Source organism: Canis aureus, chromosome 16, assembly GCF_053574225.1.
Source record: "Canis aureus isolate CA01 chromosome 16, VMU_Caureus_v.1.0, whole genome shotgun sequence".
Lineage (NCBI taxonomy): Eukaryota > Metazoa > Chordata > Mammalia > Carnivora > Canidae > Canis > Canis aureus.
In genome coordinates, this window is record NC_135626.1 from 33900022 (window position 1) to 33926983 (window position 26962).

The following is a 26962-nucleotide window of genomic DNA, read 5'->3' on the forward strand; positions in this document are numbered from 1 at the left end:
TTACCTTTAATTGTCACAATATCTGTGAAAGTAAGTGACATATCAATTGTTAAATAAACTTTTAATTTTATAGTAGTGTTGAATTTACAGAAAAGTTGCAAAGACAGTGCAGAGATTTCCAGTACACTCCTCACCAGTTTTCCCCAACACCAGTCTCTTAACAGCACCAGGCACCTTTGTCAAAACTAAGCAGCTGACATTGTGAGGTTACTATTAACCAAATTCCAGACTTTGTTTGGATTTCACCAATTTTCCCATTTATGTCCATATCTTTGTCCATTTGAGCTGCTATAATATACAATAGACTAGGTAACTTAAATAATAGAAATTTATTTCTCACAGTTCTGGGAGTTGGAAAGCCCTAGATCAAAGTGTGGGCAGATCCAGTGTCTGGCAAGAGTCCATTCTGGATCATAGAGAGCAGTCTTCTTTCTCCCTGTGTCCTCACCATGTCAGAAAGAGCAAGGTTTCTCCCTGGTCTCTTTTATAAGGGCACACACAAAAACTGTAAAATTGTGAGAAGATGGAGGTGTTAATCAGCCTTATTGTGGTAATCATTTTGATAAATAGATGTAATTTCAACATCTATATCATTTTGATATATATATTATGACATTGTATACCTTAAACTTATAGTCGATAATAAAACTGGAAAAAAATAAATAAAATTTCTCCCTGGCTAATAGGCTATTCAGGGTTTCTCCTTCTTGTTGAGCAAATTATTTATTAATTTATGTTGTCTCAGAAATTCATGTATTTCTTGGAATCTCAAATTTGTTTCTGTGTAGTAGAATTGACTATCCCAAGGTTTTTTTTAAAGATTTTATTTATTTATTCATGAGAGACACAGAGAGAGAGGCAGAGACATAGGCAGAGAGAGGAGCAGACTTCCTGTAGGGAGCCTGAATGCAGAACTCGATCCCAGGACCCCAGGATTACAACCTGGGCCAAAGGCAAACGCTCAACCACTGAGCCACCCAGATGCCCCTGAATATCCTGGTTTAATATCAGTTGCTATATGCTCTTTCTAATGCCTCATTTCGTATGCTTATGTTTTCTCCTAATTCCTGATTTGAGTGGCTAGCAACTTGTCTACGATATTACAATTTTTAAGACTGCCCATAATTTTGATTTGATTTACATAAGTCTATTTTGTTTTCTAATTATTGAATTAAATCCTGCATGCAGTTGTTCCTTATTTAAAAGTAAGGTATTTCAGGCTATGCATTTTCCCTGAGTACAATTTTAGTCATCCTGCATATTTTAACATCCAGCATCCCTAATGTCATCATTGTCTAATTATACTCTAATTGTACTTCTCATATTCCCCTTGACCTAGGCAGCATTTAAGTGACTGTTTTGCATTTGTTCTGTTTTGTTTTTAATTTTCAAGTGGTTGAGTTTTTAGTGCAACTCTTATTTATTAATAACGCCATACTTAGAAAACATGGCCTATGCAATTTCCCTGTTTTAGAAGGTGAGATGGTTTTATAGCCCCATTTTTAACCAGCCTTTAACCCTGATGAAGGGAGAAGAGAATAAGTTTACTGCAGAATTCCAGAGATCCAGCAGAATGAGGGAAGTAGCTGAGGCTGTCAAATATCACAGCAGAAATTTTAAATCTCTGTGTTAACAATTCTCTCTGCCATGCTGGAGTGGCCGCCAAGAGTTGCTGGGGAGTGCCCTGTGTTTGCCTGACGGAGACGTCTGTGTCAAATGCCATCTGTAAGCAGGTACCAGGGGGGCACAGGGCACTTAATGAGCTTCTTCTTGCAGGATCCAGATACAACTCAACTGGAGACTCAACTGCCTGCAGCCCACCCTTGCCTCCTGTTGGCCTCCTCTCAGAATGAAAGGGAGTTGCTAAATTCCAAAGAAGTCTCTCCTACTCTCCTCCTTAGGCAAGCTGGTTTTAAGCACAAAAGAAGTCATGAGTCCAATCAGTCGTTCTTTTGATCCATTCTTAGCAGAAAGTCTGTGGTCTCTCACAGGCATATGGCTACAAGTATTTCTAGGGTCAGGTGCAGGTTTTTCTTCCTTTTATACCCTTGACTGTGTCCATGAGATTCTCCAACTACAGGAACTAGATCAAGATGCTAAAGTCACTAACTTGCTTAGAAGTATCCTTTCCTGTTTTTTTTTTCTTTTCTTTCTTTCTTCTTCCCTTTCTTTTTTCTGAAGCTCAGAATATTAGTCTATTGGCAAAGTACTCACAGCGGTATAGGTTAATATTTCTTCTTAAGACATATACTCACAATCCAAGGATAGGAAATTGAAGGCACTGAAAGCATCACCATTACAGAATGTGCCCTGCCTAAGAGCTCGGTTTTAGCCTAGCCTCAAGATCACACTCCACCCCTACCAGAACAGCAGATGTCCCTTAGTCACCAGAGCTCACTGTCAGTAATATCTTACATCTGAAAATAAATCCAGCTTTAGGCAGCTTGACCACATATGCGCCTCTGAAACTATGGCAACAGAAAGTCCTTTTACCTCTGAGTCCCAATTAAAAGTGTTCTGTTGGCTATAATTGGAGTGTTTGGTCTCCAAAACTAATATATCAAAGCAATCATGTAAGCCTCAAATGTCACCATCACACAAATTGATATTTCCCATGCAAGCAGCTAATGAGTGGTCAGACCAAAGAGCATGTGTGACTGAGGTTACAGAGAACAACTGGATAAATCCACTTCGGGATCCTTCTCTCCATTCCCCACCCACCCACTCAAGGTTTGACAACTGATTGAATGTTGGGATGGGGAAAGAAAAAAGATGGAGATTTCAAGTCTGGGCATCCAGGAGGGTTAGAGGGGCTTTTAATAGAAAGGCAGAAAAATACCTGAAGAGTAAGTTTCATGTAAAAATGATATGTGGTAAGAAATGTGTTCAGTTTTACTCTACTAAGGTGCTAGGCATCTGGCATTGAACCAGGACACATCATGTTTGAGTTTCCTGCCTGGTTAAAAAAAGAAAAAGAAGTGGGGTATGGGGGGAGGAAGAAGGAGAGCAGGAGGAGGAGAAGAACAATTAAGTAGTAATGTGAATGTCTTTTTTGAGCATTATACTTTCAGATTTGTTTTATCTTTGTTTCTGATTGATTCTTAATCCGCAGTAGCATGGAACAGCTCAGCTTTTAGTTTCTCCTCTGTTAAATATGAAATGATCTATAAACAAACACTGAAAAAGATGCAGTTGAAATGGATCCTGTGATCCTTTTGTAATATAAAAAAATCTTTTGGTAATGTAAATAATTTCACCCTCTAATAATCTGTTTGCTAACATATTCAGTGCTGTTTAGTAAAGTTATAAGGCTATTTTCTAGGAATTAGAGCATATACAAAGAGAGAGATTTCTTTGGGGATAATATCACAGGAATATGCAAATAACAGAAAGATCTACTTACAGTGGCTTAATCCCCTCAGAAAGTAGACATTGCATGTCTACAACTAATCACATGCTCATCCCATCTGCAAAATGGAAATGTGCTTTTTTAGTGGACACTCCATTATCTTTTAGCTTGGGTTCTGTTAATAATAAAAATGGGAGAAGAGGGGATCCCTGGGTGGCTCAGCAGTTTAGCATCTGCCTTTGGCTCAGGGCATGATCCTGGAGACCTGGGATCGAGTCCCACTTCAGGCTGCCAGCATAGAGCCATGAATAAAATCTTTTTTTAAAAAATGGGAGAAGAGCTATCAGGTGAGCAACTATCATATCCACACACACCCCCAATCTAACCCATCTAGAAGTTCTGACACTTCTTTTTTTTTAATATTTTATTTATTTATTCATGAGATACAGAGAGAGAGAGAGAGAGAGAGAGAGGGAGGGAGAGGGAGGCAGAGACATAGGCAACGGGAGAAGAGGGATCCTCACAGCTAGCCCGATGCAGGACTCGATCCCAGACTCGGGATCATGCCCTGAGCCAAGACAGACGCTCAACCACTGAGCCACCCAGGCATCACAAAATTCTGACACTTCATATAGCAACAATCAGGCAGCTTTCAATTTAGGATTTCAGGTCTTACATGACCTATTACAAGATTAAATGAATTCAAGTCAAAAGACTTGGGATCAAGTTCTGGCTCTGCTAACTTCTGTGACCTTGGACAACTAAGTGATTTACTTTTTGTTTCTTATCAGTAAAATGAGATAATTTCAATCAATCATTGCAGAGACCCTGAAATTCTATACTTCCATGCTACAGCCTTAGCTAATATATATGAAACTGCTCCCCTGGACCGCGTTTCCCTACCCTTTGGTCCTGGCAAACAGGGGAGCACTGCTGTGGTGGTTTTCTATCAAGGACCTATGAGCAGCACCACTTCAGGAAATCATCCAGCTTTGGAGAAGCAAAAATAGCTCCTTGTATCCCCTATAAAGAGAAGATTGGAAGGGCCACCTGGGTGGCTCAGTGGATTAAGCTTCCCACTCTTGATTTCGTCTCAAGGTTATAAGATCGAGCCCCACGGAGGGCTCCCTGCTCAGCATGGGAGTCTGCTGGAGATCTTCTTTCTCCCTCTCCCTCTGCCCCTCCCCTCTCCATCTCTAAAAGAGGTTGGGGGGGGGGGTTGGGACCTGCCTGATCCACTTCAGTAAGTGTGATCAGCTCTGTTGCATGGAAGATAAGAGGTCCCCCATGGGGGTTAGAGGTGAGCTGATCTCCAATAGGAGTGAAGAAAATCCCCCTACTTCCTGCACCACCACTGCATGCAGACTGCCAGGGAAGCTGCCGGAAGAGAAGTAGAAGAAAGGAAGGAAACAAGATGAAGAAGGGAATGAGAAAAAGCTTAGGTGACAGGTGAGATCTTGCTCACATGCACAACACCATGGGGTCCATGGTGTTTTCTTTCCTCCCACCGACTCTATCCAAGACCGTCATCCTCACATAGGTAACCCCCCTTTCCAGCGAGCTGGAGAAAGGAGGGGTGTTCAATCTGTTACCTGCAATGGGGTCTGATGACACCCTGCATCGGGAATCTGCTTTACCACTTATACCATTGTGGCGAACCCTGTTCAGTCCAGCAGTTCCGCCCTCTGCCTCCTTCAGCTCCAGCCACCCACCCTCTCACCACCTCACATTTACTGCTGCACAGAGACTTTCCCTAGCTGTCTCTGGTTAGCTGATACATTGGAAATACATCTATGACTTTGTATCACCCACTAAACTTTTTAGATATTTAATAATAGAGAAACCTGATCTCTGTTGGAAATAATTCTCAAAGGAGTACAGCAAATAGAAGAATTTTTTTTAATGCCCCTTTCCCATGTAAACTGCACAGGCTAGAACCAAATCTGCCCACATATCTGAGAGATCTCTGAAGTTTCTGAAAGGAAAGAGATTGCTCAGACCTCTAAGGACTCTTTAGGGAAAGGAGAAGTAATAGAAACTTCATCTAGATACAAAGAAATTCTTCACTCTTTTTTGGATTCATATTTTACATCTCACACCAAAGTAAAACCACAAAAGTCTCATGAGAATCCATGCCAGGGGCACCTGGGTGGCTCAGTCAATTGAGTGTCCAACTCTCGATTCCCGCTCAGGTCAGGATCTCAGAGTGTTGAGATCAAGCCCTGCGCTGGGCTCCATGCTTAGCAGGAAGTCTGCTTGAGATTCTCTCTCTCTCCCTCTGACCCCTCTCCCCACTTGCACACGTGGGTTCTCTTTAAATAAATAAAGTCTTAAAAAAATCCATGTAAGACAATAAAAATGGTACAAAGCCTGGAAGTAAAAATGTTTCTAAATCTTTGAAACATTAGCCAAGTTAAAAGGTACATTAAAACCAGAGAAAAATTTGTAAATAGTATTATAAATAAAGATATAATTCCTTTCATATAGAAAGAGAACCTGCTAAATCAATAAGAAAAAGATAAACTACCCAGCAGAGAGAAGAAAATTGGCAAAGAATAAGAATATGACTCTTCATGGAGTAGGTAATGCAAACAGAAAACGAACATTAAAATGCTCAACTATGAGAACTCACTTGTGCTAGGGAGGAACAGAGACACAGACACTTTCCCCCTCTAAGCCCAACTTTGCCTTTCGAAACTCAATTTTGATATGCACAGTCACTTTGCAGAAGCTTATCACCCTTTATCACCCCATACTACCCTACCCCCAAGTACATGTGGAATATATGAGCTACAAATTGAACAAGGAAGATAATTGCCTATTTGGTGTGATTTCAGGGTTAATAAGAAGGTTCCACAAATGCTTCCCATGTTGCCCACCAATGTCTGAACTCCTATCATTGAAGACCTGTTCATTTAGTTTATAGGCTTCCCTGTTGAAAGCAAATGGTCATGAAAGAAATAGCCCCTGAGCCTTCTAATCATTTCTTGATAGGAGCAGCAATAATAGCAACTTTGTAATTTGTATCATCCTTTGCCACTTACAATATGCTGTCAAAACAGGATCTAGCTCATCTTGTCAATCACTCTGTAGAATAAGAAAAGGGAACATGAGGTGCACCTGGGTGGCTCAGTCGGCTAAGTGTCTGCCTTTGGCTCAGGTCATGATCTCAGGGTCCTAGGATTGAGCCCCGCATTGGGCTCTCTGCTCAGCAGGGAGTCTGCTTCTCCCTCTCACTCTCGCTCTGTGCTTGATCTCTCTCAAATAAATACATAAAATCTTTAAGAAAAAGAAAAGGGGTTATGATTCCAATTTTATAGATACCTCTTCAGTGATGGAGCCACTTCTCAAGCCCAAGTTTTCAGATTCCTAATCCTGAACATTTTCCAGCACCCTATGCTGTATGTAGATCTGTAAGGTCCTCTCCTGGGATGACATTCTGGCAGGGGAAGTGGAGTGAAAGCATAAGGCCATGAACTCCTGGTGTTGATGAGAATGAAGGAAGGTGAAAGAGAAAGAACCACCATAGAGAAAATGGTACTACAGTAGTGATTAACCACACTAAAGACACATGGAACTCACAATTTAATTTGCAGATCTGAAAATAGATGTGGACATTTCTAACCCCTCTTCACCTTCAAGTATACCACAAAGAGAAAATAAACACCTCAATGTTTCCCAAATAGGAATTACGGACTGAATTTCTGAGCACCTAATGATTGGAAGCATTTGAGTTTCCTTGTATTCTTGCCACCATAGCCAATACATTCTTTACTCTGCCCATTGAGTTTTCATCTCAATGACTGAATTTTTCATTTCTATAGGTTCTCTTTGACTATACTGCTTCATTCTTTTCCCACATTCTCACTTCTTCCTATTATAATTTTGACAATTTTTGAGTGTTCTCATTTCGTGGTCTCTATCAAATAGCTCTGTGATTGGGAGCTCCTGGACTCCAAACTTATGTTTTACCTGATAACTCTTAGATATGGCAGGTGCTTTCCTTGTGCATTTTGTAATTTGGTTATTGAGCTAAATTCTAGTGGGGCTTTTTCTGTGGAAATACCAAGTGGGAAGAGTTAAAAATCTACCCAGGTTTCTAAGGTAGTTTTATATTTGCAACTGTAGTCATCCTGAGAGTATCACCTGCTTGGAACAAGTGGTGATTTTGGCGTAGGGGTTTCTAAGACCATGCAGGCAGTCTACATTAGAGCCCCAGACTTGGGATGCCTGGGTGGCTCAGTGGTTGAGCATCTTCCTTTGGCTCAGGCCATGATCCTGGGGTCCTGGGATCGAGTCCCACATCGGTCTCTCCACAGGGAGCCTGCTTCTCTTTCTGCCTATGTCTCTGCCTCTCTGTGTCTCTCATGAATAAGTAAAAAAAATATTTTTTTAAAAAACCCTAGGCTTGTGCAAGGAGTTTGTTATAAATGGATACTGCTATGAATTCTCAAGAGGAAATTTACCCCCACTCAGAACCCAGGAGGAGACAGATAAAGTCCATTGCAGTATCTCTGCAATGGAATATAATATCTAGCTGTTTCTTCAAGGATATAGCCTTTCAAGTGCCCCAGACGTTTTCAGCAGCCTCAGTTCCAATTCCCTGCCATGCAAGAGCCCAAAACCTCATCTCCCATCTCTATGTGAGCTTTATGGTCCAAAACCTTTGTGGATCAGAAACAGTAAACTCTCACTTCCCAAGACTTGCTGGGCCATCAGCCCTTGTCTTTAGTCCCTTCTGTTCCCAGCTTCTGGGAATTCTCTCTTACTTTTTAGGCATTTCAAAGGATGTTTGTTATAGTCTCCTCAACATTTCTAGGCATTTTCTAGTAGGAAGGTTTTCAGACCACTTAAATTATTGTATTAGTGGAAATGGAACCACTAGTCTCTTTAGATACACTTTTCAATTTAACCTTCATCCCATTCCTGCAAAGCTATCATCGTCCCATTTCACAAATGAGGAAATTGAGACTCATAGAAGTTAAATAATTTTCTCAGGGTCTCACAACTAATCCTGACCTTGAAGACAATATTCTTTTCCCTACTATGTCCCTGAAGAGCTAGTCTATTTCCCCTACTGTGTCTGAGAGGAGACCAGAGCTTTTGAATAGTTTAAACTGAAGAGTCCTTTGAAAAGTCTCCTTGAAGAACATAATTTTTTTAAGTTTCTGGCAAGGTTCCATTACTAATTATAAGGGTGAATGATAAGCCAAAGAATTATGAAGCCTAAATGTGGCTTGATATCACCTTTGGGGGAACCATCAAGAATCCCTGAATAGGCTTGTGTCTGAGCATACTGAGAATGTGAGAGAGGCAGACCTTCCCTCCCCAAGCAGCCAGTCTCATTATATCCAAAGGTGGGTCAGCAGAAGGTCTGGAGGATGGGCTCTGCTGAAATATGGAGGAGAAAGTGGATCAGGAGAGGTTAATGTCCATGCTGTGGAATCATGAAACCAATGAAAACCTGGATCACTGGGTTAGAAACTGGCCCAAGGCCAAACACAAAATATAGTCATAATTGGAGCCTTCCCAAGTAGAAAAAGGTTATTAGTGGAATCACATTAATCACAATGATTAATGCTGAAACCCAAGCTTTTTATTATGCAAAAGGCTAGGAAGAGTATATTGACAGGGGGGAATAAAAGGGTTCCAGTTTTGTAGAAAATAGTGAACAAAAGAGGGACAGTAAATATTCAGGATGTGATTTGAAATCAGAAACCTGGATCAGTCACACAAATCATGCTTAAAAGCCGCTTATGCAAAGAAATTTGCCAGAAAGCAAATGTGCCTACAGATGGCCCATCAGGAGGCAGTTGGGTAGTCCCCGAGTGCTGCAAGGGCAGCCAGATCAAAGGACAGGGTGCAGGGGAGGGGGGTGAACAAGCGCCCAGATTAAGGATCTTGCCATCCACTAGAACTTCTCAATGTGCAGCCTGCCAAATATTGTGCCCAGGATAGGTTGTCTTGGAACACCAGAGCCTTCATACTTTTTTTTTATCCCAGATAAGCAGGAGCAAAAGCACAGGGCTAACTGGGTGCAAGCTGTGACTCAAAGAAGTTTCGAGAAAGAGTGATTAATCAAAATGGAAGTACATAGACAAAAGCCTCACCCTTGAATCCAAAACAAGTGAGATGAGAGGTTGGTCAGTGATTAAGAAGGTGCAGAAGAATAAGGCCATTTGAAAAGGAAGAAGAAAGTGGACCCTGGAAAAAGTCTCCAAACTGGAATTAGGTGCTCAGGAGTCTTTTGATGGTCTGACCATTACCACTGATGAACCCAAATTGATAGACTTTCAAACTGAGAAGAAACCATTAAATAATTTTTCCCTGCCTTATATTTTATAGGGAAAAAAAAATCTGGAAGAAGAGAGGCAGATCGTATATCTTTTAAAATTAGTTTATAACATGCCTGTTTCCAAAAGGATCCAAAGGAAGTCACAATATTAAAGCACATGCACAAGACAGTTAAGTAAAGATGATTGGCAAAGTCTGGCTCACTCTTTAGCAAACTCAATTTCTCCTCTTACTGGATATAAACTAGACCACGTTTCCCAACCTCTTTTGCAATTAGGTATAACCTCCTGTGCAAATCAGAATGACCAAGTTCTAGCCAATGAAATGTGAGCAGAAGGCCACTCACATCAGGACTGGCCCATAGATACCTCCCTGGCATGACCACCTAAACCCTTTCTCCATGTTCTGACGGGAGAGGACTCTGAAGCCTCAAAATAAAATGAACCCAGGTTGCTGATCTCTGCTTGTAGAAGAACCACCTGATGATTAGGAATACCCATTTGAACTTTACATGAGAAAGAAAGAAACTCCTACTGTGATGAGCCACGGGAATTTGGAGGATTATTTGTTACAGCAGCTAGCACTACTTTGCCTAATATGGAAGTTTGTAACTTGGGGAGGAATATTGGTATAATAAAAACCTGAAATACACAGCATTGGCTTAGCAATCAGGTGGTAGGCAGAGAGGAATCTGTGAGGCCCATAATATTCAACATCAAAACGTGAAAACTGTTATGTGCCATAACCTGGAAGGCAGATCACGTGCCAACTGAGCCTGTAGCTCTAGACAAGTGGTTGAGAAAAGACCCAGATATCTTTTGGTTTTTAATAAAAAGAGAGGGAGGGGGTAGAAAGAAAGATTGAATTTTGAGCCTCTAAAGATTGGAAAAGCCTGCTATTTTAAGACACCAGCTAGTCATAGATAAGAATGAATAAAATTTTATTTTTTTCTTTAAATTCAAGTTAGTTAAAATACAGTGTATTATTAGTTTCAGGGTTAGAATTTACTAATTCATCAAATGCACATAACACCTGGTGCTACATCACATGCCCTGCTTAATGCCCATCACCCAATTACTCCATCCCACCACCACCTCCCCTCCAGCAACCCTCTGTTCCCTATAGTCATGGGCCTATTATGGTTTGCCTCTTTCTCTGTTATTATTTTTATTTTATGTTTTCCTCCATTCTCCTATGTTTGTCAGTTTTGTTTCTTAAATTCCTCAAATGAGTGAAACTATATAATTGTCTTTCTCCGATTGGCTTATTTCACTCAGCATAATACCCTCCAGTTCCATTCACATCATTGCAAATGGCAAGATTTCATTCTTTTTGATGGCTGAGCAATATCCTATTGTATATATACACGTCTTCTTTATCCATTCATCTTTCAATGGGCATCTGGGCTCTTTCTATTGTTTGGCTATTGTGGATATTTTTGCTATAAACATTGGGGTGCATGTACCCCTTCAAATCAATATTTTTGTATCCTTTGAATAAATACTTACTAGTGTAATTGCTAGGTCATAGGGTATTTCTATTTTTACCTTTTTGAGGAACCTCTATGCTGTTTTCCAGAGTGGCTGCATCAGCTTGCATTCCCACCAATAGTGCAAGAGGGTTCACCTTTTTCTGCATCTCGCCAACATCTGTCATTTCCTGAGTTGTTCATTTTAGCCATTCTGACTGGTTATGAGGTGATATTTCATTGTGGTTTCAATTTGTATTTCCCTGATGATGAGTGACGTTGAGTGTTTTTTCATGTGTCTGTTAGTCATTTGTATGTCTCCTTTGGAGAAATATCTGTTCATGTCTTCTGCCCATTTCTTGACTGGATTTTTTTGGTTTTTGTGTGTTGAGTTTGAAGAGTTCTTTATAGATTTTGGATAGTAGGCCTTTATCTGATATGTCATTTGCAAATATCTTCTCCCATTCTATAGGTTGCCTTCTAGAGCAAGACCCTGCCCTGGGATAAAGGTTAGATTAAGGAGAGGCATCTTCCCACTAAAGCATATTTTTGCAGATGTCATCCAAATGAAACAAGGATACAAAGAAATAAGCCAAATTGGAGAATTGTGGCTAGAAGGGATTTAGAGGATGGTTCCTAGTACTTAGGACAACGTGGAAGCAAAGAGACAAGAAGAGAATTAAGCTTCTGAGATTTTTTTTCCCCCAAAGAAGTCTGTGACTGCCCAGATTTGTTTGATTTGGTACCAGACCAGGAAAGCTCTACAGTCCCCAAGAAGGGGTATCCTCCTAAAGCCTACTTCAGGGGGCTGTGGAGGAAAGGGACTTGGTAGACCCTCACAGAGGGGAGAATAGTAGTCATAGAGCACAATGAACAAGGCAATTCTTCACTCAAATCAGAGTCAGGTCAATTCGAAAAACTTCCTACTGCTAGACAGAGGGGCCTCACCCCACCTGCCTGACAAAATCTCCTTCTTGCTCTGGACCAGCCATATGCAGTTCCCACCTTTCCATTTCATGAATGGGAGTCCTTTGTGAGTTATCCAGTCCCTGCTGTGCATAGAATGTTGGAATTTGCAAAGGGGACAATCATCTTTTCAGTTTATCTTCATATGTCCATAGGAGCCACATGCAGATCTAATGGAGACAAGTGCATATCATCAGCCAGAGATCCTGCACTTGGAGTTTGAGGATGTGACTAGATAAGGCTTTGGAGTATCTTCCACGTGTGAGGACAAAATAGGTACCTGGTAACCAGAGGATAGTCAGTCAGCTCAGGATGTTATAACAAAATGCCATTAAATAGGTGGCTTAAACAACAGAACAATTAAATTTATTTCTCCCAGTTTTGGATCAGCTAGGAAGTCAAAGATCAAGGTGCTGTCTGATTTGGTTCCAATCTCTTTCTGGTGAAAGCTCTCTCCCTGGTATGCAGCCACTGTCTTTTTGTTGTATCATCACATGGTGGGGAGAGAGGGGGGATGCTCTGATCTCTTCTTATAAGGACGCTGATGAATGCCATCATAAGGACCTCACCCTCATGACCTCATCTAATCCTAATTAAATCCCAAAGGCCCCACCTCCTATGACCTTCACATCTACACATGGATTTTGTGGGGACACAAACATTCAGTCCATAACAACAGAGGTTGGTCCATGGAAAATAAGCAGAAGTTACATGCACATTGCCACCCATACACAATCCCCCATCTCTTCCTCAACTGCCACTAAAATCCAGAGCACTCTTAGGCCTTCATCAGGGTGGAGTGTCAAAAAGGAAGCATCCTGGGTTCCTAAACTCACCATTTGGAGGTATTTGGAATCAGGAATACTTGGAATCAGGAATATTGTATGCAAGAAAGACAGAAATATCCAATGTGCTTAACCTCATGATATTTGGGGTTAACAGCATTATCCCTCGCAGAGACATAGAAGAAAAATTGGAGGCCACCAATTCTTGCAGATGGAATTAAAAATATATATAAATGTATGAGAGAAATAAGGCACTTAGCAATTTAGTATTTCTCTGTGAGCTTCATGGAAGCCAAACAAACACAAACAAAAAATCACTAGCTGATACAGTTCATGATGCCTGAGTTAGAAAACATATAAATGTCAAGAGACAGACTTTGGCACTCCACACAAGGAACATTTATCACATGGATCCATATCTTTGGGAAACTACAAAATGAACTTCTTCAACTACATTTTGGTAAATCATGCAGTGAATCTTATTGGACAATTCCAATAAAACTCAAGAGCATAAAATCAAAGATTGCCTGAGTGAGGGGAATCAAACGATTTAATGACCATATATCTTTACATATTTTTGTGATCTTTTCTTATCTGATCCCATGAAAGCTTTCAATGTCTCTCCAGTGCCTTCTGTCTAAACTTCAAGGCATGGAACGGTTGTCTCTTACCATCCTTTCCAATCTCACCTCTCTCTCTCTTCGCTCATAGGCACCTTCTGCTGTCATCAAACTTCTTGCATTCCTTCTTCACATTCCCAACTCTGATCCTTTACTCACATTTCTTCCTTATCTGGAATTCACTCTCTTTACTTCGCTAACCTCTATCTTTTCTTCAAAATACAGCTAAATTGCCAACCCCTTCCTTAAAGCCATCAGCCAGACAGGTGCCTGCTACTTTACAATCACATGTAAAGGCCACAGTGTGGCCTTGTGGGGAAACATCTGCAGTAGGTAGAACAATGCCTTCCCACAAGAATACCTATGTTCAAGTCCCAGAACTTATCAATATTTTAGGTTTCATGGCAAATGGAAGTAAAGGTTGCAGATAGAATTAAAGTTGCTAATCAGCTGACTTTAAGATAGGGAGATTATCCTGGATTAGCTAGTATAATCATGAGGGTAAGTATAAGAGGGAGGCAGAAGAGAGACCAGAGAGATGGCATCATGAGAAATATTTGGCCTTATGTTCCTGGCTTTAAAGATGGAGGCAGGAGCGGCAAGCCAAAATTGCATCATCACTAGAAGCTGGAAATGGCAAGAAATGTGATTCTCCCCTAGAAACTCCAGAAGGAACACAACCCTGTCAACATATTGATTTCAGCCCAGTGAGATCCATTTTGAACTTCTGACCTCCAGACTTTTAAGACAATACACTAAGTTTGTAGTTATTGTGTACAGCAATAATAGGAGACTAAAACATGGGCTTCTGGGTGGCTCAGCCAGTTAAGCATCCGACTCCTGATTTCAGTTCAGGTTTTGGTGTCAGGGTCATGGATTCAGGCCTCACATTGGGCTCCATGCTGTGCATGGAAACTACTTTAAAAAAAATAAAAGGGGGAAACTAAAACAACATCCAATTGTGGGAGCAGAGGGGATACTTCTGGTCACAATCCCACAGACCTACATTCACTCCCAAACCAACTCTGTTTTGAGGCTGTGTACTTCTCCTATCCAATACCTCACTTCGTGTGACTTCTGTGTTCTCCAACCCATTCCTCTGTACTCCTGCTCTAGGCCATTGACTAATGGGTACTCTATCAGCTCATGGCTTATCTCCTATCTCCAGCTTAGGTATTGATCCAACCATAACTATGATGAATGGGATACTCTTAGTAATGGCTGACCTGGTCTGGCCACTGAGTACTGTGCTGGCATCTACCACCATGTAACTAATTCTGTCCTGTTCATTTGGGGCAGGCTGATGGCATCTATAACTGAGGATATGGTCTCCCTGCCCCAGTAACAGGCCTTCTCAACCTATCACTTCTCTAACATTTGCATGCCCCCCTCCACCAACTCTGAAACACTCAGGAACCTCTGATTCCTTGGACATTATGCATGGACCCTGGAAAACTGGAAACTGTCTCAGGCCCAGCTATGGACACTTCCCCAGCCAGTTATAATCTACATTATTCCCCTAATCAGCACCATGTTATCAGGCACCACAGTGAAAGTGGAACACCTTTAAAGGTCTTAAAATTTTCTCAAGCTATGACTTGAGAATGTAGAATAAGGAAGACATTTCCTACACTAGGTTTTCCCCAAACCCCTCTGGTATTTCTTCTCTCTACCCTCAAATTCTTTCCTCCTACACCAGAAGAGAGTCTTTCTTCTTCCTCTGTCTATATGAAAGGAACTACCTCTAAGGAAGGTCTCCCAAAAATATTGACCCTCTTACATCTATACCCAACTAGACTATAGCATCCCTGATAGCAAGAATTCACCTTCATGTGCTTAGTCCCCACCTGGTATCTGATACTAAGTGGGCACTGATGTATGTTGAAATGCACCTGAATTAAATAAACTGAATTATATTGAATTGAGAAGTGATGATATGGGCCTGGGAGCTAAACATAAAAAGGAGGACAGCCCGGGTGGCTCAGCGGTTTAGCGCTGCCTTTGGCCCAGGGCATGATCCTGGAGACTCGAGATCGAGTCCCACATCAGGCTCCCTGAATGGAGCCTGCTTCTCCCTCTGCCTGTGTCTCTGCCTCTCTCTATCTCTGTGTCTCTCATAAATAAATAAAATCTTTAAAAGAAAAAAGAAAGAGGAGCTTCAAGGTCCCAATATAATGACATGTGTGTGCACACACTCACACACCAGGGTAATGGGGTTATGACTTATATCTGCTGCTTGGCATAAACTTCCCAAGAGGACTTGTGAATTCAACTTGTTGCCATCCCTTTTTTCCCCTCAAATCCCAAGGCAGCAGTACAACATGACACTCATAGAATTCCAGGCTTAAAATCCCAAACTGTATTCATTATGTTTCAAACATCTCTGGGCATGAGAGGAAGGTTGGTGGGGCAAACCTTCCAAGGATCAGTTTGCAAGAAGCACTAGGGAGTCTCCTGAGCCATAATCCATTCCAAGGGAAGAAGGAGTTGAAGTGAGCAAGTCTGGACTAAAGAGAATAGTAAGTCAGGAAATAAGGGGCAATTTTGAGTACAACATAATGGCTGTCTTTCAGGTCACTGTCTAGTCCAGTCCTTATGGATTCATGCCAGAAGCCAAGATGAAGGACATTACACACTACACTAAAGAATAAATTTTAAAGGGAGATACTTTTGTTAAAATATATATATATACATATATATGTATATATATATATACACACACACACATTTGTGTGTGTATTTATTTAAATAAATGTATATGATAAAGTTGGTACTCTAGAGATTAAAGGAAAGTTTGAGTTCTATATAGGGTAATCGTATATTCCAGTTTTCTCAGCACAGTCCAAGTTTACACCTGTTGTCTCAGCATGGAAACTTCTTCCCTCTTCCAACCAAATTTTAAAGTGCCCCAGTTCAGATAAGAGATTATATGGTCACCCTAGTTCTAAAGATTTTGTCAGGATAAATTTAGGTAACACACATACATTTTCCAACACATAATGCCCTTATGTTCATAAACGGAGCCTCTCATTGGAAAACACTATAGAACAAGAACAGAAAAAAGAACATGAACAAGTCCCATTCTTATGAGACTAGAAGACATCTGTAAAGCAGAACCACAACAGATGAATCCAGAAGCAGAAAGAGGAACGCTCTTAGTGGGGCAGAACAAAGTAAAACCCAAATCTTCAAAGAGAGAAACCAATGAGGAGAGAACTAATTTACCTAAAGCGCCCAAGAAAGACTAAGAAACTGGAGTCACCAAGTACCAGCAAGGCAAGAGTAAAACCATCACTGTGTGCTACAAAGCAATTAGCCTTCCTCACCCCACTGAGAAATATATATAGATTCTCTGGATGAATGGAATTAAACTGGCTCCATTTCAGGAACATCAGGCACAGAGGAAGGTATGCATGAGACACTAAATTCAAATCAGGAAGAATTAACTGGGCATTGTATTCTAAGGGTGAGATCTGCAAACTTATCCCTTATTCCAGCTTCAAAACACTGTTGTCTAATTTTATACTACTCAAGAAGATTTAAGAAAATAAACAGTCTTGAGGGAAGAAAAAGAAGACCTACAAATAATGACATTTGGGGTCAATCTGGCTGGCCAACAAAATTTCCTACGTGAAAAATCAAAGAAGTCAACAAAATCAGACCAAGCCTAATTACCTTTTAAGTGCCTTGTTCTTAAATATGAAAGGATGCCAGACATTCATAGCCAGCTGGAAACTTGAAAGACAGAAACAAAAGCAAAGAGGAAGAAAGAAGTTAGAAAAAGAAAAGAAAAGCAATAAGAAAGCAAAAATATTCAAGAAAGTTATAATTATTGACTTCAGGGAATGAAGAAAGATAGTATGCTATTTTCTTAAAGAAAATAATCAGAGACCAAAAATAAGCTCTTAAAATTTAAATATTATGCCTACTTTCCTTAAAATATTTAGCAGACAGGGGGACCCCTGGGTGGCTCAGAGGTTTGACACCTGCCTTTGGCCCGGGGTGTGATCCTGGGGTCCCGGGATTGAGTCCCACATCGGGCTCCTGGCATGGAACCTGCTTCTCCCTCTGCCTGTTTCTCTGCCTCTCTCTCTCTCCCTCTCTCTCTCTCTCTCTGTCTGTCTATCATGAATAAATAAAATAAAATCTTTAAAAGAAATATTTAACAGACAGGATGAAGAGATGGACAGTAGGAAAGGAAAGACAATAAAAGCAGAGGATCAGTCCAAGAGGCCTAATATCTGCCTAGTAGGAATTCCAAAAAGAAAGAACAGAAAAAAACTATGGTGAAGACTATTTCAAAGAAATACTACAAATAAATTTTCTAGGACTGAAGGCTACAACTGTTTTGATTAAAAGAGCCTACCAAGTGTATTACACTTAATAAATAAAAAGCACATCATTTGTGAAATTTCAGAACACCATGGATAAAGGGAAGATCTCAAAATATCTTAAAAGCTTCCAGAGAGGAAAAAAAAGTCACATACAAAAAAAAAATTAAGAATGAGAATGGCATCAGATTTTTAAACCACAATTCTAGAAGCTAAGAAAATAGAATACCTGTAAATGAGTAAAATGGATTCATTCTTTACCCATTTAAATTATCAATCCATTTTGAAGGTAGAATAAGGTAAGCAGAGCCTCATACAATTTATTTCACATATTCACTTTTCTCAGAATACTATAGGAGAATTTATCTCACCAAAATAACAGAGTTAACCAAAACAAAACAAAACAGAACACAGGACCCAGGAAATAAAAGAGATTCAACATAGAAGAAAGGCAAAGGAATGTCCAGAATGGGAAATCATCCAGGAAACAGATAGTTATGATTGAAACAAGGGAAGAAAGCTCCAGAAGAGCAAACCCCAAAATTGTTAAATTTTTAACTGATAGATTTCTCTGGCAAATGTGTGCATAGAAAATTGAGTTGAATTTCATTGATCTATGGGAAGATGTGAGAAGATTCAGCTGGAGATCCTAGGAGGTGAAGGAAGAAAAAAAAATAATGAGCTAACTATTAACTCTAGGGAAAAATAACTTGTCCAAGTAGAAAATAAAATAGTGTATTCTTAATCCAGAAGTGGGCAATAGTAAAGTTATACTAAAAACAGTAAATATATGGGGGGATGCCTGGGTGGCTCAGCAGTTTAGTGCTGCCTTTGGCTCAGGGCGTGATCCTGGAGTCCCGGGATTGAGTCCCGCATCAGGTTCCCTTCATGGAGCCTGCTTCTACCTCTGCCTGTCTCTCTCTCTCTCTCTCTCTCTCTCTGTGTCTCATGAATAAATAAAATCTTCAAAAAATAAAAATAAAAACAGTAAATATGGACTTCACTATAGCTATAATGTATGGTGCTCTCATTATATTGGAAGTGTCAAAAGAGAGAAAGGAGTAATAGGGATCTAAAATTCTCACTTCCCCATCATAGGAAGGCAATAAATAATGTCTAAATGTGATTAATCAAGAGAGAGAGAGAGATATCCATATTTGGAAATATGGAGGCAAATATGGGAAGAAAAGAAGATTACAAGTTCAAAGACATTGCTTCTGAAAATGTGCAAGAGGGCTGTTAAGAAAGGGGCAGCCAAGTCTTTTTTAGATAAATCTTTTAGCACTGCTTGACTTTTTAAAATTATGGGCATGTACTTTTTTAATAAAAATAAAAATACTCTCTTAACATAGTAGGACTCCTTTGTAGGTAGGCTTTTTTTCTTTTATCTAGTAGTTTTTTAGATTATGATAATAACTCTGTGTAAGATGACAGGAGTCCAAGGCACTCATAGGGGTGAAAAGCATTATCTCCATCTCCATTTCAAAATCAGTGTTGCAGCGCAGAATAGATCTGACACCCCAAACAGTGAGTACCAAGGACACTTTTCATAATTTCTGGCACCCAGTACTGTTTGAATAGCCTTCCTGGGCTTAGAATCAAGTTTCTACCATAGGACCACCACCTCCCCAAGGGAGAAGTCAGAACCTTATTTCCCCCCTTTTTTGCAGCCAGGGCACAAGCAGGATAATTCAGTAGGAAAGAAGATGATCTGAAATCTCAGGTATAGGAAATAAATCTCCAACACACACACACACACACACACACACACACACACACACACACACACCAAATCATGGGTAGTAATTCTCCCAAGATTTGAAGAGTTGACTTCATACCAAGCCTTAGATAAAACTGAATATCCAAACATGTGAATGAAATGAGAATGGACATCCTCCCTGGTGCAGAATTCCATTCACTTTCACATTTCCGGCAGAGTTCAGATTTGGAAATAGTGAATTAAGTGCTGCCAGACGCCTGGTCAAGGCTCTCGGGGAGAATTCAGATGAGCAGCTGCTCTATCACCTCCCTCCACCGCATGCTTATGAGTAGTCTTGTGCCCACTCGGGAAAGAGCCAACATAAGTAGAACCCACAAGCATCCGGAGGGTCACTTAGGGTATCTAAGCTCCCTCCCACACAGGTGGGTCCCCCACTCAGGCTGGGGCGGAAGGAGCATGCTGATGCATGACCGGGCAAAATGTAGAAGAGGGAAATGGGAAAACGTGCCAAGGACAAAGAGCTCTCAGAAGCAGGGAGCCTTCTAGATCATCTGTTCTGAAGAAGCAGGCAGAGAGGCCAGAAACAGAGTCAAGACTAGCAGTCTCTACGTAGATGCAGCAGGCAGGCTCAGACCTCAATGTCAAGAGCAGCTCCGTGGGCACCAGGGCACAGAGGATGAGAGTTTACAGAGTTGCTGAGGCCTTGCTCTTGAACAGAAAGAGGGTCATTGGGGGGCACTGAGTCACGCTGAACCCCGAGGGGTGAGGTGGTGGGAAGAGTCACTGAAGAGGTAGCTGACATTGTCATCAAGAGTTGAGGCCCACATGGGCCAAGATGAAGTAAACCGGAGAGCACCAGTCTGATCCAGGGCAAGATAAGGGCACTGAGTAAGCATGGCCTGGACCCATTATGAAAGGTTTACCATGCAAAGGGTGTGCAAAATTGATTTTTGGTAAGCCAAAGCTTTTTAAAAGTCTATTGAGTAGTAATTTTTTTTAATGGAACAACAATTGCTAAAGGAACCTCATGTAATATAATCTTTGAACTGTGTGTAACTTTAAACCTCTGGATATTTGAATTTCTGGAAGCAAGTCAAACAAGTACACAAACAGAAATAAGTGCTTCTAGTGTTTGCACCCTGCCTGCCATTAGGAGGGCATATGTAACAGCTGAGTCTCCCAGGTGAGAAAGGAAAAAAAAAAAAAAAAACCTCACGGAAGCAGAACTCTGTGGGGCAAGAGGAGAAGAAGAGGTCCTCTTATTTGTCCTTATAAGGATCCAAATCTTGACTCTAACTGTCCTTTCAGATTCACCCAGCTTGGTTATCTGCATAAAATACCTGAAGACTTTCTTTAACGTGAAATTCTGTGAGGGCAACAAAATCATTTTTTGAGAATGCCTAAGTTCCTGTGAGGACACCACGCAGGGTACTCAGCTTGTCAATACATAACAAGTGACAAGACATGCAGTAGGTTCGCATCCTGAATTCCCATTTCCTACACACTGCAAAGCTGGTGGTAACTGTCAACCAGCAGGCTGAAGGGCATTCATATTCGCCCTGAATCCTTTTGTTTCTTTATTTTTTTAAGATTTTATTTATTTATTCATGAGAGACACACAAAGAGAAGCAGAGCCACAGGCAGAGGGAGAATCAGGCTCCTGAGAGAATTCTCATGCGGGGCTCAATCCTAGACCCTGGGATCATGACCTGAACCAAAGGCAGACACTCAACCACTGAGCCACCCAGGTGCCCCGAATCCTTTTGTTTCTATTTCAGATAATTCTTGGCAAATGATGCTTCTTCCTTATCCTCTACCTTTACAGCTATTCCAATTATACTTACAGTTTCTAAGTACAGAAGACTTCTGTCATCAGCAAGCCTTTTTGGATTTAGCATTCACAGTTTTGACCATCTCTTGAATGGCACCAAAGGTCCATAGCATGTAGTATTTTGTAGCATCTCCAAGACAAATTTGCAGTCCTATATTCTGTAGGATCAGCAGTCTGAACCAAGTCATCAACTTAGCTGGTGAATAACCCTAACCAAATCCCCAATTCTGCACACAATTCTCAACACAATTCAGTCATTCTCTCCTTTGTGGCCTTATATACTGTAACCTTTATGAAGTGACTCAAGTTTTGTTTCTGGGTGAAGAGTAGCTCCCAAAAGAAAGTCAGCAGGCTGGTGCTAATGATAAAAATGAAGACAGCTGAGAAAGTACTGGTTCTTATCAGAGATGGAAATACTGGATACATTTAGGGTAGAATGTCAAGTTTGGCAGCATCTACACTCTGAAGGTCTCCATTAAGCCTTCTATATAAAAACCAAAAAAAAAAAAAAAGGCAATTTGTAAAACTGCTTTAGGACCTATTACAGCCAGTATAAAAATTGCTCAATGGGTGAGCCACAAATCATTTTTGTGAGTCACTGAAATTTTTCAGTTACGCTTATGGAGAAAAGTACATGTTGTAATGGTAGGGATTCTTTTTGCTCTTGAGACATACCTTGAATAAACAAAAACATATCTCAAACATCCATTCTGTAGGGTCTTTGTTAACTGGTAACTGGGAAAAGTTCTTCTTTCCCCCAGCTCACACTGCCAGTCATATGGCAGCCATACCTGTGATGCTGCAGCTCTTGGCAGTTGCTCCAACCCAAGGACCTTGTGTGATGTAGGGCTTGCCCTTTATCACCATCATTTACTCTGGGGATGGGTAGTATCATAGACAGAAATTTCTTTCACACAGTTCTAGGAGCTGGAAGTCCAAGATCAGGTGGCAGCATGGTCAGGTTTAGGGGAGAGCCTCTTCTGGTCTTATAGGCAGCTGCCTTCTTGATGTGTCCTCATATGAAGGAGAGAGAGATCATCTCTCTCATGCCTCTTCTTATAAGGGCACCAATTCCTTTTATGAGCACTGCACATTCATGATCTAATTATCTCTCCAAGAAGCTATCTCCAAATACCACTACATTAAGGATTAAGGATTCAACACACAAATCTTGGGAAAACATAAGCATTCAGCCCATAATAGGGAGAATGTTCCCTAGGTGGGCCATCTCCTCCTGCCTGGAGTCCATGCTGAAAATAACTCCCTCTGAAGGCAGAAAGATCCATGTCTTGACACTCCCTTGGTAACAACACAGAGGAATCCCCAGAATTGACTGTGACTATTCAACCACTCCCTTCCCTTCATTCATTGCAAATTTTTCCTTTTTGTGGTAGGTCCTTAAAAAAATAAACAGCCTCGGGGCATCTGGGTGGCTCAGTCAGTTAAGAGTCTGACTCTTGATTTGGGCTCAGGTCATGATCTTGGGGTCATGAGATGGAGCCCCCAGTCAGGCTCCATGCTCAGTGGGGAGTCTATTTGCAGATTCTCTCTCTTTCCCACTCCCTCTGCCCCTCCCCCTGCCCTGTGCACTTGCTGTCTCTCTCCTTAAAGATAAATAAATAAATATTTAAAAATAAACAGCATAGCTTTTCATTGTCTTGAAAAGCAAAACTCCTTATAAATTGCCCTGGGCCATTTGTATACACATATACACACATTATTACCTGGGGACTATAAAATCTACAAATTGATGTGCCTAACCTTAACCCCCAAGACCCACCAAACCACAAAAATTTTCATCTCTCTTCAGAAGATGTCACCATTTTCACCCATTCTGGGCCAAGTTCACTAGTTCCACTGCCTCCAATGCAGGGTATGCTTATCATATTTGACACCTGGACAGATTCTTTTATAAATCACTCCTCCTCTACAAAAAAAAAAAAATTTCGGTGATAATCATAAAATAAGACAAGTAATAATGGCAAAATACAGACAGTAATAAATTTCTTCTATTGAATTTTGTATGTATAAAATCATGTCAGTAAAACTAATAACAAATAAAGTATTACAGCATGAAAAAAGAAAAAAAATAATAGATGAAAGCTTTTTAATCACTTGTACTCACCTCTCCAATCTGTGTGCCCCCAAAGGCTGAGGAAAGGGGCAAAAGGACCACAAAGAAATGACAAAAAGGAACACTGAGGCAAGCAACTGTCTTGTTAAAATCATAAGATGACCCCCTCTGGCCATATCATTCTTGGTTCAATCACAGGAAAGAATTTAGGCCTTCTCATATCTATCCTATTTAAGCATTTTGCTCTTATTCTGAGCATCTGGTATATTCAGAACTCTTTTAGTAAACATGTGCCCAAGATTTCTGCTAAGACAACACAGTGTCCTTCTGGATCTTGGCTGTTTTAGTTCAGATTCATGGCTGGTTCTCTAGTTACTAAGGCTTGTTTCCTAGAAATATATAACAGCTTACAACATGTTCCCATTATGTGCTAGTTATCATCTTAGCTGTTTCATCTTTTTTGAAATATGCCTGTGCATAAGATTTGGTCCTCAAGTCAGAAAGTCCATGCACAATAATCTTTCTGGGGTACAGAGAGTATATAGCCTCTTGGCCCATAAGAACAGCTGCCCTCTGTCTGGGCTTTAACTTTGCATGTTTTACACAACTGTTGAATCCTCTATTTCATATGTATTGCTATTTCTGCATATTAAAATTAGTCTCTTGCCAATTGACTTACTCAATAGATATATTTTGAGTCCCTACTCAAGCATAAGGAATTTAAGAGCAAACCAAACCCAGCTCTTGACTTCAAGGAACCTAAAGTCTACTAAGATTTAGACAGTAGGTAAATACAACATAGTGGACGTTCAAGAAGTCTTGGCTCTTTGCCATATGACAGTATTTCTTCCCTCTGTGAACTGGGTAAATATTCACTAGAAGACTAATTTATGTAAGTTACAACAAGGAAGTGAATGGATGCCTTTGAGTTCAATAGTTTTTCTTTTGCAAATTTGTTAAGTTGTAAAATCTCTGATAGAGAATTTAGAAATACCAACTACCAATACCCAAAGGAAAAGGAAAATCTCTAATTGGATGACATGATTGCCAATCACCCAGACTATAGAATAGGCAGGTTACATGAAGAAGTCATGTCTACAGAACTGGATGGTGGACTGTCCTCCTTCCATGTTACCCTCATAGAATGAACTAAGAGTAGGGTGCTCTCCAACTCTGCAGATACTACACACAGTTCAAATGAGAGATCACACCCGCAAAGAGCTGAGAATGCACTTTTGCCAAATGCTGATTATTTAACATTATCTTAAACAGAAAATGAAGAAAGTATTTCAAAGCACTTATGATGAATATCTATATCTTAGAGTTCTGAACCATTCACTCACTGCCTTATTTCAAGAATCTATACTTAATTTTAGGCCTGTAAAGAAAAAGAGAATGTCTACCGATATTTGGCCAAAATTGTTCCCAATACGGATGGGTAGGATATAAAAACCATTGTTTTTACCATAACAATAGGAAAACACTCTTTAAAACTTTCAAAAATCTGTGAATGCAAAAAGTCCAAATGAATTAAATTCCAGAGAGGGACAAGCCCTTACTAGATCAATAAAAACTGCTAATCACTTTTGTCCCTGGAGGCATTGACCAAGTCAAGACAGGGCAGGAGAGGATCAGATGCCAGAGATTGAGGGACTTTGTCAGGGAAAAAAGAAAAAAAAAATAAGCAGCCAAATGCCACGTGTGAGCTGATAGAGCATATTGTAATATGGAGAAATTCTAAATGCTAAACTCTTTATGCCAGCCAGCCAATGCTCTCCATGGAAATTTTGCTTAGGAAATGGTGGTGTAGGAGCAAGAGCTAGGCTAGAAATCAGGAAAGGATATTTCATGAACTTATAGTATTTATATTCCTAAACTCTGCTGAGGAGAGGGAGTAGATCCCATTGTTAAGACACCTGAAACCAACGATGAAGCTAACTGAGCAACAAGTAAGCCCAAACCCAACTCATCTCCTGAGTAGAGAAAAGAGATCAGTTTTTACCTAGCTGCCTGATGGAGGAAAAAGCAATACCCTTCTGGGGTAAAATATCCAGATTTCACTATATTCTTTCATATAATGTGTCCCATTATCAGCAGAAAAAGCAAACAACACAAGCAAACCCACAGATGACAGAGACATTAGAATAAGAAGAAAATATATTTTAAATAGCTATTATATAGATTATAAATAAATTAGAATAAAACCCAACAAATTGGATAAAAATATGGACAATTTCCATAAATAAATAAAAACCAAAAATAACCAAACTGAAAAATAAAATATATGAGTTAAGGAACTTATTTGATGGGTTTCGTAGCAGATTGTACAAAGCAGAAGACAGGATTAAGGAACTTAAAGATAGGTCAGTAGAAATCATCTAAGCTGAAGCATAGAGAGGAAAAAATAATAGGGGGATAGGAGGGAGAAAAAAAGCATCAGAGACCTCTAGGACAATGTCATATATAATCGGAGCCTCAGAAAGAGAGAAGAGAGAACATCTGAATGTTCAAAATGAAGAGATAATTACCAAGAATTTTCCCAAATTGATTAAAGTTATAAATTGCAGGTTCAAGAGGCTGAATGAAACCCAAACAGGATAAACCACAAGAAATCCACTCTAAGAAATACCATGACTAAATTTTTGAAAATCAAAAACAGAAAAAGTCTTGAGCAGCTAGAGAAAACAACACCTTGCCTATAGGGGAAAACCAATTCAAATGACACAGATTTTTCATTAGACGAGTGGTTACTTCTGGATGTACTATGAACTGGAAAGGGACACAAGGAAAATTTCTGGGTGTTGGAAATATTCAATTCCTTGATCTGAGTAGTGGTCATGTTGTAAAAATTCATCTAGCTGTACAATCAAAACACGTGGCAGACAGTCTCTCCTTTGCTGTCCTACCTCCTGCTTCCTTGCAGTGTTCAATAAACTTTTATCACTTCTAAAAAATAATAATAATAAATAAAATGTTTGCAGTTTTGGTATGTAAATTTTTCCTTGATAAAGTACCATAAAAATGATAATTAAATGTTGATTTGGAACAAGAAGGAGAAATGTGGGAATAAATTAGCTATATTAGACTCCTCTATAGTGTGGTCTAGAATGGTTGCACCACAATCATTCCCAGCCACTCAGCCGCTGTGGGAGGACACAGAGAAAGCTGTCTATTCTAAGAAGTTTGGCTGTGTTTCGAATGACTCCCTCACCATAGTAAGATGGTCAGACTATAGGGGTCAGTGCCCCCTTTAACACATTCTTTTTGTCATATAATTAACTCCAGCCCTTGTCAAAACTAACCACTGTTTTCAGAGCCTAGTAACTAACCCAGAGATTCTCCACAGGATTTTCAAACCTCTTACACATTAGAGTTGTCTGGGAAGCTTTAAAAAAAAAAATCAATGGTCAGCCAATCACAGATGAATCTTATCAGAACTTGTGGGATAGGTCAAGGTGTTGGGTTTTTGTTTGTTTGTTTGTTTGTTTGTTTGTTTGTTTGTTTTAAATATTAAAGTACAGGAA

The 26962-nt window shown here is 40.2% G+C and overlaps 1 long non-coding RNA gene across 1 annotated transcript in view; it reads right to left on the reverse strand.

Annotated features, from left to right (window-relative positions):
• Positions 1-283: 283 nt before the first annotated feature.
• LOC144285319 (uncharacterized) overlaps positions 284-26962 on the reverse strand; it is a 122350-nt gene continuing 95671 nt past the window's right edge. Inside the window, exon 7 of the long non-coding RNA XR_013353628.1 lies at positions 284-505. This is a non-coding gene — a long non-coding RNA (uncharacterized LOC144285319). The remainder of the gene's footprint in view (positions 506-26962) is intronic.